The sequence below is a fragment of the Zingiber officinale genome, chromosome 7B, assembly GCF_018446385.1.
Source record: "Zingiber officinale cultivar Zhangliang chromosome 7B, Zo_v1.1, whole genome shotgun sequence".
NCBI classification, from domain to species: domain Eukaryota; kingdom Viridiplantae; phylum Streptophyta; class Magnoliopsida; order Zingiberales; family Zingiberaceae; genus Zingiber; species Zingiber officinale.
The window spans coordinates 119,619,683-119,635,773 of record NC_055999.1 but is presented as its reverse complement, the minus strand read 5'-3'; the positions used below and the strand labels follow the sequence as shown (position 1 = coordinate 119,635,773).

The 16,091-nt window shown below is 41.6% G+C and overlaps 1 pseudogene; it reads left to right on the top strand.

Moving 5' to 3' along the window:
- Positions 1 to 29: 29 nt before the first annotated feature.
- LOC122004813 lies at positions 30 to 15,938 on the top strand (annotated as a pseudogene).
- Positions 15,939 to 16,091: the final 153 nt, after the last annotated feature.

Below are 16,091 nucleotides of genomic sequence, written 5' to 3'. Positions count from 1 at the left end.
TTTTTTCCCTCTCTTTTTCTGGTTCAACTATGGATGGGAGAGACGCCATGGCGATGCCCGGCGTGGTGACGTACTACATTGCTCATAGAGGAATTCCTGGCTCAGTCGCCGCTTCGTAGCCTGGGTTGCACTTGGCGGCGCAAAGTCTGAGCATCCAATCCGCCAGCGTTGGTTCGGGGGTGTTTCAGGTGGACTCCCCGCCCGCGGCCTCAGCTCACGGTGGCAGTGAGCTCGGCGAAGGTGCCAACCTGGTGGAATCAGTGAACAGGAAGAGAGGACGGCCGAGGAAGTATGGACCGGATGGGGCTGTAGCTTTGGCACTCTCACCTAGTTCGTTATCTGCCCCCTCTGGCACCGCCAGGACCAGGTCTGGGTCAGCTCCCGGAGCTGGCATTCCGACGCAGAAGCGAGGGAGAGGGCGGCCGCTGGGCACGTGGAGGAAGCAGCAGCTAGCATCACTTGGTGGGATAAAAATCCAAACTCGCCATTACTGAATGATAGAAAACTTGCTTCAGTTTCTGTCTATCTTATGATCTTCGAGCATTCTCTTGATGTTTATGAGATCCATGATCAATGAAACTTGAGGTGGTAAAGCACTCAGTCGAATAATAAGAGGATCGGAATTCGAATCTCAAATGGGATGAATCTCTTGGAGGTCGACTTCCGAGTGTGCATAAGTTGTCCTTTGGATTTATCCATCGAACTAAGGGAAGACTTCTAACTCCATGATTAGTTGGTTGACACCTTAAGAGTAGCTACTTAATTTATTTAAATGGCTTGAAAGGCTCATTCTTAAACTACTATTTGATTATGTTTATATCACAAGCATGTTCTTCACTTGTAGCATATACATTCGAAGACGGTCTACCTTCATTATTAGTCGGTTTACAGCTTAAGAGTAGCTACTTAATTTATTTAAAGGGATTGAAAGGCTCATTCTTAAACTACTTTTTCATTATGTTGAGAACACAAGCATGTTCTTCACTCGTTGTCACGCCTCGGGGGGGTCCCTGTCCGAGGAAATTTCGGCAACACCTCCCCTGTACGGCGGACAATATGAAACATTACTACATACAAAATATACCTCAGCCACACTCGGCTAGAATATATATACAAAATGAAATAACATAGCCACGCAGTTAATATACACAACAGAAAGAAAACAAAGGGGAAAACCCACAAATTGCAAAGTTACCAAAACATCACAAATACCAAGTCCACAAACCAGTATCAAACATAGCTCTCTCAACACCAAATCCAACGAATACGAAATGCAAGTAAAGAGAAACAGAACCAAAATCAATTTTCGAATATGACGTGGGACCCAGGACTGGCAGCCGACAATCTCTCCAAGCATCCACGACTCATCTACCTGTTACCTGGCGAAAGAAAACCATTGTGCGGGGTGGTGAGTATTGGAACTCAGCGGGTAAAGAAAAGATAGTGCATGAACATAATCAGCCAATAAAGAATACCCAACAGGAATACAGTCTCATAAGAGAATAGCAGATACAAAAATAAAACCATGATAAAGGTTCATACCTGGAACGATATCCTAGGCTAGATATAGAAAGTCAGAAATGGTACTAATTTGTTAAAGTATTGCTCATAACTACAGAGGTAATGAGTAAGGTATATAAACATTTCCAATTACTAAACTAAGGTTTAACCACCTACTACGGGAGCATATCTTAACATAAGACAACATATCATCATAAGTGAACAACAACAAGAAGCAACAGCAACATAAATATACCACAGCAGCATAAGTAAGCAATAACAACATAAGTAAACAGCAGCAGCCAAAGCAGGCATAATAACAACGTATGCACGGATGGTCACCCCGCCCACCTCTCTGCACCATGACCCCTGTATGGTCGAGAGGCCGGATCAATGACAACTGTACCACCCAAAGGCCACCACTCCCGCGAGTGACCGGATGGACAGGTGCTGAGTAGCTAACTAGCTACACAGCGAAGGGGTCCCTGCTGCTCGCAACTCCAGCTACCACTACCCATGCGTGGCCGAGTGCGGCACGACAGGACAAGCGGCATCTACTCCAGCTACCACTCTCTTGAGTGGCCGAGGATGCGGCATACATGCAATGACATGATGTGAACAATGCAACAATCATCATATATATATATATATAAGCAGAAACAGGTATGCTACATGAAGCCAGCATGCTCAATATCGTGCATAAACAAACAACAGTTAAAGCATACAAATATGATATCTAGTATCTGCTACGGCTCATGGACAACAAACGAGACTGTATAGATATGGAAATGAATATCTCAAAGATAACGTGGAAGTATCAAGCACCGGAAAAATAAGAGTGGAGTCAAGGTAAACAGTTCTTATCCAAAATAATTCATGCACTAAGGTCAAAGTACTAAAAGAAAACAAAGCAAGAAGTACCCGCCTTAAATGTAGGTCGAGCTAAACAATCTTCACGTCGAAGTGCTCGTCTCAAATTATAGCCCTGTAAATCACATAAGGTACAGTTTAACTAATTTGCATAAACCACAACTAGCTAATCACAAACCCAATTTAATAGGCTGCAGTAAAACACGATTTCTCACAGCACCTACACTCAAGTTAAAACCAACCTAACCCGATCTATTCTGCGTTTCAAAAGCAATAAAAAAAAAATTACATCCTATAGTAACACCAATCCAGATCTTAGCATGAGAAACCTGTACAAATCCATTAACACAATAGGAAACAACATCACAAATCAGCACTTAAACCTCCAAAGAAAACTCATAGCCTTCCCATCAAGTCAGAACCAAACCGAGACCAAAAATCTTTTCCAATGAAGCAAGAAAACCAAACTACATAGCAAAATCTTACACCTCGGTGAAGAACCCTGACCAATTCTCGATTTAACGCAATGCCTTAATTCCGTGTCAAAAAAATCGGAAGAAGACCCATGAATCGCTCAAAATCATCCAAGAGGAAACAATCATATCGCACCCATTTAAAACAAGTTACCTCAAATAGACCCTACTGCCCCGATTTCGTGCTTAAACACTCCAAAACCTTGTGAAACTCCACAGAAAGCCACCAGCCGAAGCAAAAAATATCACGAGGAAGGTTCAAAAACACCACACAACTCATAAATCAGGCACTATAGGTAAGAAAATCGTTCCTTTAGCTACTTGTTCCATACCGCACCGATCCCAGATCAACATAGTGAAAGGTACCTGCCGGATCAATTAGGGTACAGTGCGAAGAGAGGAGGCCGGCGGCTGCTGTGGTGGTGCTTGAGCGAGGGAAGGAAGGAAGGAGAGGCCGCCGGTGCAGATAGTGCCTGCGCGTGAGGAAGGGAGGTCGCCGATTGCTGTGATCCCTGGCTGTCTGGCTCGCGTGAGGGAGAATCGCGACTATGGTTCGGCAGCTGTGGCGCCCATGTGAGGAGGAGAGCCCGGCGGTGGATTGGGGACGAAGGGTTCTGTGTGAGGAGAAGAGAGCGGCGGGTTTGGGGAGAAGGGGTCCGACGAAGAGGGGAGGCGACAGAGAGAGGTAAGGGCACGAGGAAGATGAGTTTTGGCGGATCAGGGAGCGAGGGCACGGGAGATGTTTTTATAATATAAACTTAGGTTTAGATAAATTAAAACCTAAGTTTATTCCTCAATCAACTGCCATATTTGGGTATTTCAAACAGACCTTTTCCAAACCTATAATTTTATCCCCTCAAAATACGTCATACGAGTTCCGATTAAATCCCAGAAAATTTCTAAAAATTCCAAAAAATTCCAATAAGATTATTTGTCCATTAATCTTATTATTTAATTATTATCTGGTTCGATATTTTACACTCGTAGCATATACGTTTGATTTGTTCTCTTGATATGTTCTTCACTTGTGCTTTAGTTTCATTCATTTGATAAATTTATTTGATCAGAATTTCCTATAATGTCATCCAACTGATGAGTTATATATATACTCGTGCTTGCAATAGGTGAATGGGTTGCTGGTTCAGCTGGATTGAGGTTTACTCCACATGTCATAATGATCGCAGTTGGAGAGGTATAGAGTTTAGAATTCGGTTTCTTTCGAGGAATCACCTATAGTATATGTTGTTATTCCGCATGTCATTACTATCGCTATTGGAAAGGTCTAGGATTTGGAATAGGCCGCATTCTTTCATCCATAAACGATCTATCTACTGCCTTATAACATTCATGGTTGGAGAGTATAATTTTGAATTTAGGTTCTTTCGAGGGGGCACCTATCGTATATGTTACAATTTGTGCATCTTGGATGCTATAGATGGCATACTACCTTATTTTCAGCCTTTCACGAGCGAACCACATCCTTTTGAAAACTAGCACCGAAGATCAATTCGGTATTTACAGTTTATACAATTTCAGAAATATGGAAATTATTTGATCTGAGACATTTGAATGTATGAAAATTGAGCACTTTTGGTACAAATGTATCCCTTCTAGTGTAGGTGTCTCACTGCTTATGTTACGGAAAAACTCGAATGTTATGGCATTATCATAAAGATGGCTTCGTTTGGGCGAACCTTTTCTCTGTATCGACTTATTGGATGTTACACTATGCAGGATATTGCGATGAAGATAATGTCATTTTCACAGCAGGGACCGAGGGTTGTCTGCATCCTCTTAACAAATGGCGCTGTCTCCACTGTGACCCTTCGGCAGTTTGCAACTTCTGGTGGCACGGTCACTTACGAGGTTTGGTTGTTTTTGATACTGTGATTCAAACTAAAAATATGAATTGGACATGTCTTTTTCAAATATGTGTTTTGTTTTTGGTTCAAAGTAGAAATGGTGAATTCCAAATTGCACGCCTGATCGAATAATAACTTACATATAGCTATAGTACACTCATGGTTACAGATAACTCATTTCAATAATGAGAAAAACAAGAAGAATGTTATTGTACGATGAACAAGGTAAGTTCATTATAAATTGCTTAAGCATGTTCTGTGTGTTGTTAGAAATTATAAATGAGAAATTAAAAGGTTTAAGGTAATGTGCCTCTTAGGAAAGGATGTGATCTACATCATCCAATTCAAAATGGATGGATGAGATCTAATTGAACCAAGAGGTTCTTATACCCTTCATTTAGTATAAATAAAGCCCCTTACATCCTCATTTCACTCACTCAATTCCTTCCAAGCAAAGCAAGCATTGCATTCCATACTTGCATTGGAGAGTTCGAGAAGCCTTCTTCGGTTTGGAGGTCTTGCGATTTACAGTACTGCTATTGCAAGATAAAGTAGTTGTGTCTTGGGAGACGATTGCCGTGTTCCGTGAGCACCATATGCGGGGCAAATTCGTCTTAAAGAGATAGAGTCTAACTCTAGCCTCGACTCAACCAAAACAGTGGTATACCGTTATTCTGCCTATGCTCAGATTGCACCAAAACAAAGATCCCAACAATTTTAAGACGAATTTGCCCCGCACAAACTGATGGCTGGGATCAACGACGGTTCAACCGCCATTCCACATGGAGAAAAGCTGGAGAAGTTCAACGGAACCGACTTCAAATGATGGCAGCAAAAGATGTTGTTATACTTGACAACGCTAAACCTCGTACGTTTTTTGCATGAAGACCCACCGATTGCTACGAAAGGCAAGTCCGATAATAAGGCTGCATGTGATACGTGGACGCACGGAGATTTCCTGTGCCGTAACTACGTTTTCAACGCATTGGATAACACGTTGTATAATGTATATTGTTCGATGGAAACGACAAAATCTATGTGGGAATCACTTGAAAAGAAATACAAAACCGAAAGCACCAGATTGAAGAACTTCATCGTCGGACGGTTTCTGGATTTCAAGATGATGGATTCTAAGAGTGTGACATCTTAAGTCCAAGACATCTAACTGATAATGCATGATTTGGATGTCGAAGGCATACAGTTGAACGAGTCATTCAAAGTAGTCGCGGTAATCGAGAAACTCCCTTCGTCATGGAAGGATTTCAAAAATTACCTGAAACACAAGTAAAAGGAGATGTGACTTGAAGACTTAATCCTAAGGCTACAAATTGAAGAAGATAATTGAAAGATGTCCGACTCCAGAGGAACAATGTAGGCAGTCGACGAGATGTCGAACCTGGCTGAGCCAAAAGCCAAAAAGCCGAACCAATATAAAAAGAAGGCTCAAGGCAAGAAATTCAAGAGCACATGCTACAACTGCGGAAAGCCAGGACATATGTCCAAAGACTACAGACACCCGAAGAAACCAACAAAGAGTCAAAAGGATGATGCAAACCAGGTCGTAACTTCTGACCACATGGAATTGGATCTCACTGCGGTCGTGTTTAAAGCCAACACAGTGATGGATAACCCGAAGCAGTGGTGGATCGATATTGGAGCAACACATCATATCTGTTCTGATAAGGCGATGTTCTCCAAGTATACTCCGATAAGTGGAAGAAAGCTTTATATGGGCAATTCCACGACATCCCCGATTGTCGGACTCGGGAAAGTTGTTTTGAAAATGATGTCTGGAAAAGAGCTAACATTCATTGATGTGCTCCATATTCCCGACATCAGGAAGAACTTAGTTTCTGGATCAACACTTGTTAAAGTTGGTTTCAGACTAGTGTTCCAGTCAAATAACTTTGTACTTACGAAGAATAGTGCATTCGTAGGTAAGGGGTACTTAGAATAGAGTATGTTCAAAATGGTTGTAATGATTGTACACCGTGACTTTGATGGTAATAAAATAAAAGCTTCCAGCTACGTTATTGAGTATTTTAATTTATGACATGATCGACTTGGGCATGCCAATAATAATACTCTTAAATGTCTCGTCAAGTTAAATTTATTACCAAATGTCAACATGGACAAAACACACAAATATGAAGTGTGCGTGGAAGCAAAAATGACGAGACTACCTTTTCATTCAGTGGAAAGGTCAACGACTCCTCTAGAGTTAATATATAGTGATCTATGTGACTTAAAATTCGTGCAAACTAGAGGAGATAAAAAATATTTTATTATTTTTATCGATGACTGCACGAAATTCTTTTATGTCTTTCTTTTAAGAAGTAAAGATGAAGCCTTAGAAGCTTTCAGAACCTATAAAACAGAAGTTGAGAATTAACTTGATAAACAAATTAAAATAATTCGTAACGATAGAGGTGGAGAATATAGTGTACCGTTTGATGAGTTTTGTTCAGAATCTGGCATTATCCATCAGACAACAACGCCTTACTCGCCTCAATCAAATGGTGTTGTCGAACGTAAAAATCGGATATTAAAGGAAATAATGAATGCCTTGTTGATAAATTAAGGCTTACACCAAAACTGGTGGGGGGAAGCTATATTATCAGCAAACCACATTCTCAACAAAATCCCTCACAAGAAAATCGATAAAATATCATATGAGCTATGGAAAGGCCGTGAGCCATCATACAAATACCTGAAAGTATAGGGGTGCTTAGCAAAGGTCGAAGTACCCAAGCTAAAGCAACTAAAAATCGGACCTAAAACGTTCGATGCGATATTTGTCGGATATGCCTATAATAGTAATGCATATCATTTCATAGTTCACAAGTCAGAAATTCCTGATATTCATGTGGGAACAACTATGGAATCTCGGAATGCGATATTCTTTGAAAACATATTCCCGAATAAGAAAGGAAACATTCAAAGTGACAACAACGGAAGTTCTAACGAAATTGATGTTTTTGAACTTAGTTGTCAGAAAAGGACTATTGACAATCAAAGCGAAGAGCCACGTCGGAGCAAACAGACTAGAGTTGAGAAATTATTCGGGCCAGACTTCATGACTTTTATGTCGGAGATGAACCCAAAAACATTAAGCGAATCTCTCTCTAGTCCCGACACCCCATTATAGAAAGAAGCTGTCAATAATGAAATCGAGTCCATCATGAATAACCATACTTGGGCATTAGTGGACTTTCCTTCTGGTACTAAACTATTAGGTTGTAAGTGGATACTAAAACGCAAGTATAAAGCCAGACTTGTAGCCAAAGGATACAAGCAAAAGGAAGGTATTAATTACTTTGATACCTACTCACTGGTGACAAGGATTACGTCCGATCCATATGAGTGTTGATGGTCATCGCAGCACTGTTTAACCTTGAAATACACCAAATGGATGTTAAGACTGCATTTTTAAATGGTGAGTTGGAAGAAGAAATCTATATAGAGCAACCCGAGGGATTCGTAGTTGCAGGAAAAGAGGAAAAGGTGTGTAGGGCTGTAAACAAGCCGAGCCGAGCAGAGCTTTGGGGTGTTCAAGTTTGTTTGATAAGATAACCGAGCCGAGGCGAGCTGAGCTTAAAATGAACCAAGCTTTTGAAATGAGTGTTCAAGCTTGGCTTGATTTATTTTTTATGAGCTTGAGTTTGTTTGAAGCTTGACTTGAGCTTGATTCGTTTAGATATTATCAAGCTCTCAATTCAAGCTTGGCTTGAGCTTGGTTCGAGCTTGACTTGAGCTTGGTTCATTTAGATGTTATCAAGCTCTCAATTCAAGCTTGTTTGATTGCTTGAAACTTTTAATTATTTGATTGGTTATTAAGATTTATAATTTAAATTTATTGATTTATTTAATTTTATTGTATTATTTATTTAGCATATTAAAAAGAGTTTTATTAATAAATATGGTTCATGAACATTGCTCACGAACGTTGTTCACGAACATTAACGAATTGAACACAGTTCAAGCTTGTTTGTTTAGCTTAACGAGCTGTTCAAGCTTGTTTATTTAATTAATCTTATGTATATTGAACAAACATAAACAAGCTCTTACCAAGTCGAACACCAAGTGTCACGCCCCAAAGGAGTCCCTGTCCGAAGAAATTTCGGCAGCATCTCCCCTGTACGACGGACAATCTGAAACTTTCTACATACATAAATACCTCAGCCACAGGCGGCTGGAATAATAACAGTAAATAAAATCAATCACCACGCAGTTTATAAAATAAACAACATAGTAATACTCTGACTCGAAATCAACCCTACTCAACTACACTCGTAAAGCCCAAATCCGATTTTTCTTACCTCTTCTGCCGTTCAGGCAGGCATGTAGTAGTATAAAATCGAAAACAAATCCATCAACGAGACAAACTATATAATATCTAAGTATTCAACATCCAAATCCAAATATAATCAAGTGAGAATCAAAAACAATACAAACGATAGCAAATAGCTGGAGGTCTGTAGGAGACTAGCAACTAGAACTCCCTCCTGACAGCATCAACCTGAAAATAACCACAATGGAGGCGGGGTGAGTCCAACACTCAGCAGGTACAGTTGATATGCAAAGTAAAGAAATAACACCTAGCACTAATCATGCGTACAGTCTCCTGATAAAGACAAAGGTAACCGCAAACCGAAGAAGACAGGAGAGAATCTGTACTAACCAGGACCCGGTAAAAGGACAAACAGTCCGAAAGGTATAGAAGACCTGTATGCATGTCAATCAAGGTATCCAAGCAATGTGTAGCATATAAGTGCAACAAACACAAACACAAACAATAAATGCATCATGCATATGATGCCAATGTCATGGTCACCCCTGACGCCAGTCAGCCGACTCACAACAACAGTGGGACCGAGTGGGTAGGGCTGTGACAACCGTGCACTCTGCAACACTACTCCTGATGAGTGATCGAGTGGACGGGATGCTGTCGGAGTACATACGTACTCCTACCCCAAATCATAAATGGGGGAGCGCAATGCTCTCATCTCCCGGTACGCTATGACGGAGAGGAATCTCTAACGTGCTACACGCTGCGTCACACTACCCATGAGCGAATCAATGGAGCACCGGAAGAGTCAAACTGACGTGCTACCACGCTGTGTCCCGCTACCCATGAGCGTCACAACGGAGCACCGAACAGTGATGAAACTGGCAAAGTGCTCGACAATAAAGGAGCAATCAATCACTCAGCATGCAATCATGCGAATGGTGCATGTCACTAAACATGATAATATACTAAACCAATCTCTGGACATATCATAATGTGCACCAAAGCGAATGAATCATATCAAGGTATCTGATCATATAAGGTATCAAACCTAGGTCCTGACATGGTAAAATATGGTTATATCACTACCCATGAGCATGTGAAATCAGGTACATATCCATACAAGATGTAAACAAACAATCAATCAACAGGTAGCATGTGTTGGACAGTGATTAACCGAAACAAGTAAGAAACACAATTAATGCATCTTGTTAATTTAATTACTAAGCATATCAAAGACAATAAGTCAAAAGTACCCGCCTCCAAATAAGAAATGTCCAATCCAACGTCGAGATACCGTCTCGCGTCAAAGTCCTGTGTTATCAAACAGATAATGTATTTAGCTATATAGCTAAATAAAAATCTCCAAACCTATTTAATAACCTTATCCTTCCTTATAAATGGAATTGATCTCATGTAACAAAACAAGCAATGGATTAAATTCAATACCAATCCAATTCTATACATAAACCTAATTCATCATATAAACTTAACTCACATCTACCATCATAATAGTCCAACCAACACAGAATCTACTACAAGGATCTGTTATCCTACACCTTACCTAGATTCCTAGCAGAAATGTTGTTGCCGAAGAAAAGTAGTCACTGTTAGAAAACTGTCAGGACCCAAAACAAACCACAGAACAGCACCTTGCTGGAATTCTTCCCACGGAACAGATCAATATGGTATCAAGCCATAATATCCTTGATCAGAACAAGAACAAATATCAAGCCATAGGAATCATAGATCTAAACACCAACCTAATTAACAACCTAACCTTACCTTAATCGATTTGTCTCCGAGAAAAATGAAGCAAGGCCGGCTGTAAAAATCAAACCCAGGGCACGGGACTGGTGAGGAAGATCCCTGCGATCGCCGGCTGCTCAAGCACGAAACAAGGCAGTGGCTGGCAGTGGCATCGGAGCCGGCTACAAGCTAGGGCACGGTGTTGGCGCAGGGGTGATCGAGAGTGAGGGGGTCTCGGAACAGATCTGGTGGCCGGCACTGCTCTGTGCGACGGCGGCTCTCGGCTCCCGACGATCTAAGGCACAGACGATGGCGGCCGGCTGTCGGCGCTAGGCTGAGAAGAAGGGTCGGCGTCGACTCGGCCGGTGGCGGCGACGCGATGCAACGGGACTGATCCTCCTTCCGGCGAGCCCTTGCTGGCCGAGGGGTTCCTGTCGCGAGGAGGAGGAGGAACCGCCGCGGGCGGCAGCGGTTAGGGCAGAGAGATTTCGCGTGGGGAAGAAGGGGGCGTGACGAGGCTCGGGTGAGGAAATAAAAAGAAAGCAAATAAAAAATGAAAGAAAAAGGAAATGTAATTATAAACATTTCCTCGCTTAAATGGGGTAGCCTAAACAGACTTTTCCGGAGCCCCGTTTTATCCCCGTAAACTCGTCTATATGAGCTCCGAAAAATTCCCGAAAAATTTCCAAAAATTCCGAAAATTTTCCCTATTAATATTCGCCTATTTTCGGTATTTTACATTCTCCCCCATTAATAAAAATTTGGTCCCCAAATTTCGTTATCTACCATCAGCAAGTACTAACAACAGACAAAAAGTATAAATGCTGAACGGTAAACTAAATCACATACTTCAAGTGAAAAGATGGGGATATCGAGCTCGGATAGTATCCTCGAGCTCCCAAGTAGCCTCCTCGTCCGAATGATGCTGCCATCCGACTTTAACCAGCCGGATAGTCTTGTTCCGCAACTGACGTTCTTTCCGGTCTATAATCCATACCGGAACCTCCTCATAGGTGACGTCAGGCTGAAAGGAGAACTGAGATTATCTATCAACACATGTATCAGATCGGGTACGTATCTCCTCAGCGTAGATACGTGGAATACAGCGTGAACGTCTGCCAAGGACGGCAATAGTGCTAACCGATAAGCTACTGGTCCAATGTATCGCGAGCTAGCTTACCTCGAGGCCAATCTCTTCACCCCTTTCGTGGGTGAAACTCTAGAAATAACTGGTCGCAAATGGAGAACTCTAAGGGTCTCCGACTCCGGTCAGCATAACACTTCTGGCAGTCTTATGCCTCTGACATCCTCTGTCTGATAATATGGATCACTTTGTCTCACGTTGAGCTCTATGAGGTTTCAACAACTGGGTCTCTCGAATTCTCGTCCTGATCGACGACTGAGCAACTATGGTAACAAGAATACCCTGCTCTGTCTGTCCCTTCTCCTCAAGGTCTAACTCGGAGAAACCCTGAATCAAATCTGTGACCACAACTCGGCGGCAAGCTAAAGTCCCTCTGGACTTCTAGCTAAGTGCATCGGCAACCACATTAACTTCTTCCAGGTGATAGCTAATGGTACAATCAAAATCCTTCAGGAACTCCTATCTGTAACGCCCCGGCTCGGGCGGGCCCCACCCGAACCGAACCGAACCGGGAATGCTACCTGAATTGCCCATCGGGTTGACGACTAGCTCCACAGACCACCAGAGGTCCTTTCAGCGTGCTTTGTCCTCACTCGCACGCACCCTGGAAAACTTCCCAGGAGGTCACCCATCCTCAGATTTCTCCAAGACAAGCACGCTTAACTTTGGAGTTCTTTGAGTTTGGGCTTCCGAAAAGGAAGGTGCACCTTGGTGATATGGATAGTACCATCTAACCTTTTTAAGCCATACTTAACTAGAATCTCATAACCGGGGTATTACAATCACCCCCACTTAAAGACACAACGTCCTCGTTGTGTAACCACGAATCACACCACAAACAAATCCCAGAATCTCCCTCCCTAGGTGGTGCCCTTGGTGCTTCTGCCACAGGCGCACTCACGGTCGCAAGGTCGCTCTGATACCATCTGTAACGCCCCGGCTCGGGCGGGCCCCACCCGAACCGAATCGGGAATGCTACCTGAATTGCCCATCGGGTTGACGACTAGCTCCACAGACCACCAGAGGTCCTTTCAGCGTGCTTTGTCCTCACTCGCACGCACCCTGGAAAACTTCCCAGGAGGTCACCCATCCTCAGATTTCTCCAAGACAAGCACGCTTAACTTTGGAGTTCTTTGAGTTTGGGCTTCCGAAAAGGAAGGTGCACCTTGGTGATATGGATAGTACCATCTAACCTTTTTAAGCCATACTTAACTAGAATCTCATAACCGGGGTATTACACCAAGCTTGTTCACAAACGTTTGTTCATTTACAGTCATAAAGGTGTGTCAACTTGTTAAGTCATTGTACAGACTTAAACAAGCGCTTAAACAATGACATGAAAAATTTGACAAAATAATATCGTCAAACGAATTCAAAATAAATAAATGTGACAAATGTATTTATGTCAAACACACACCTAAAGGTCATGTAATCGTTTGTCTATATGTAGATGATATGCTTAAATAGGCAGTAATCGTGAGTACAATGAAAATGTTGACTAAGAATTTCGATATGAAATATATGGGTCTGACAGATGTTATATTGGGAATTAAAATTCTCAGGACATCTGATAGGATAATTTTGACACAATCCTATTATGTAGAGTCAGTGTTGAAAAAGTTCAATGTGTACGATCTCTCTACAGTAAAAACACCTATGGATCTAAGTCAACACTTAGCGAAAAATCATGGTGAGCCCATATCGCAATTGGAATATTCTCGGATAATAGACAATTTGATGTATCTTGCAAACTGCACACGCCCAGATATTGCTTGTGTGGTAAACAAGCTGAGTCATTTTATGAGTAATCCAAACAACATCCATTGGAAAGTACTGATGCGAGTTCTTGGATATTTGAAATATACTATGAACTGCGAATTATATTACGGAACATATCTCATTGTCTTAGAGGGATATTGTGATGCTAATTGAATATCAGATAAAAAAATTCCAAATCCACTAGTGGGTATGCATTCACAATTAGTGGAGGAGCAGTATCTTGGAAATCTACAAAGCAGACATGCATTGCTTGGTCAATTATGGAATCCGAGTTTATAGTACTAGACAAAGCAGCAGAAGAAGCTGAATGACTAAGGAATTTCTTGGAAGGTATTCCGAGTTGGACGAAACCTGTGCCCGTCGTACTTATACACTGTGATAGTCATTCGGCGATTGGAACGGCACAGAGTAGTATGTATAATGGTAAGTCTCGACATATACGTCGCAGACACAATACCATTATGCAGTTATTTTCTCGAACATAGTGATTACAATCAACTATGTCAAGTCAAAAGATAACTTGGCAGACCCTCTTATGAAGGGGCTAAGTCGAGATCAAGTATACTGCTCATCGAGAGAAATGAGATTAAAAATATACAACTAAAATGACTATAGCGGTAACCCAACCTTGTTGACTGGAGATCCCAAGATCTTGGTTCAATGGGACAACGAAGTTACAGAAGTTGAGTTATAGTACACGAGATATATTTTCTCTATCCCAATTCTAGGATGAACTTGTGCTATCCTACCACATGTAGTGAGGTTAAGCGTATGTTTTTAATTACTTCTATACCTTTATAAGGTGGAGTATGGTAAAAAACTCTTGATAGAAGTGTCACCTATATATGTGAGTGTGAAGACCGGCCGTTTTAATGAAACACTCATGAATCTAAGATGGTGTTCATGGCCAAAACGGAACCAACCATGAGAACCAAAAGTAGATGAGATAAGTCTCTGTGTGGGTGTTATTGTAAGTATACACAAACAACTGAGTAGTTCAAGACATCACGTTTACTGCGCAGCCTAATATGCTCGATAGCATTCCACTACGGAAGGTTCAAAGCCACAAGCTATCCTCCCGATGCATTAACTTATCGATTGACCTCTCCTTAGGTGATAACATGCATGTATTAATTTTCATTTATGTGGGGGATTGTTAGAAATTATAAATGAGAAATTAAAATGTTTAAGTGCCTTTTGGATAATTAAAGGGTGACATCTCATGAAGAGATATGTGTCTCTTAAGAAAGGATGCGATCTACATCATCCAATTCAAAATGGATGGATGAGATCTAATTGAACCAAGAGATTCTTATACCCCTTCATTTAGTATAAATAAAGTCCTTCACATCCTCATTTCACTCACTCAATTCCTTCCCAGCAAAGCAAACATTGTATTCCATACTTGCATTGGAGAGTTCGAGAAACCTTCTTCAGTTCGAAGGTCTTGCGATTTGCAGTGTTGCTATCACAAGATAAAGTCGTTGTATCTTGGGAGACGATTGCCGTGTTCCATGAGCACCGCGTGCGAGACAAATTCGTCTTAAAAAGATAGAGTCTAACTTTAATCTCGACTCAACTAAAATGGTGGTATGCCGTCATTCTGCCCGCGCTCAGATTACACTAAAACAAAGATCCCAATATGTGTTACCTTTCCTTTGAATTCACTATTAAGTACAAACAAGTTCATGAGATATTGTGCCAACTAATATTGAACCAAAAAACTTGGTTGTCAAACCGATCCCAAGTTGTTGATCTTGTCAAACCGATTCTGTAAATGGATGATCTTTACTAAAGCAAAATTTACTCATGATTTGAACATGATCAGGGACGATTTGAGATACTCTGTTTGTCTGGTTCATGCATGATGACCGACAATGGTGGATCACGGAGCAGAACCGGAGGATTGAGCATCTCTCTATCGAATACCGATGGTTGAGTCATCGGTGGGGGTGTCGCTGGAGTACTTATAGCTGCCACTCCCGTTCAGGTCTTCCTTCAATACTTAGACTCGTACACTTTTTCTTTCTGCACACTATGTATAACTTTTCCCTTTGCAGGTAATCGTAGGAAGCTTCATTTACACAGAACCTAAGGCGAAAAACAAAGCAAAGGCTGGCGGTGAAACAACTCGTGACATCGAGCAAACTGCATCGTATGCTAGTCTTCCTAACCCAAACTCCACAGCTTCTCCGATCGTAGGGGGGTGGCCTGGGTCGAGACAATTGGATTTGATGAATGCTCACATTGATATCAACTCGACACGAGGGTAGATTATCGTGATCATTGTGTCAAAGTGTTCATATTTCTCATCAAACGACTTAGTTTGTTTCGACATGTAAAGAGATCTGTAGGGCTTGCTAACATCGTCTTGTCTTCAACTTGGGCGATTGCAAATCTATTGCTTATCGGAATTGTACCTAAGA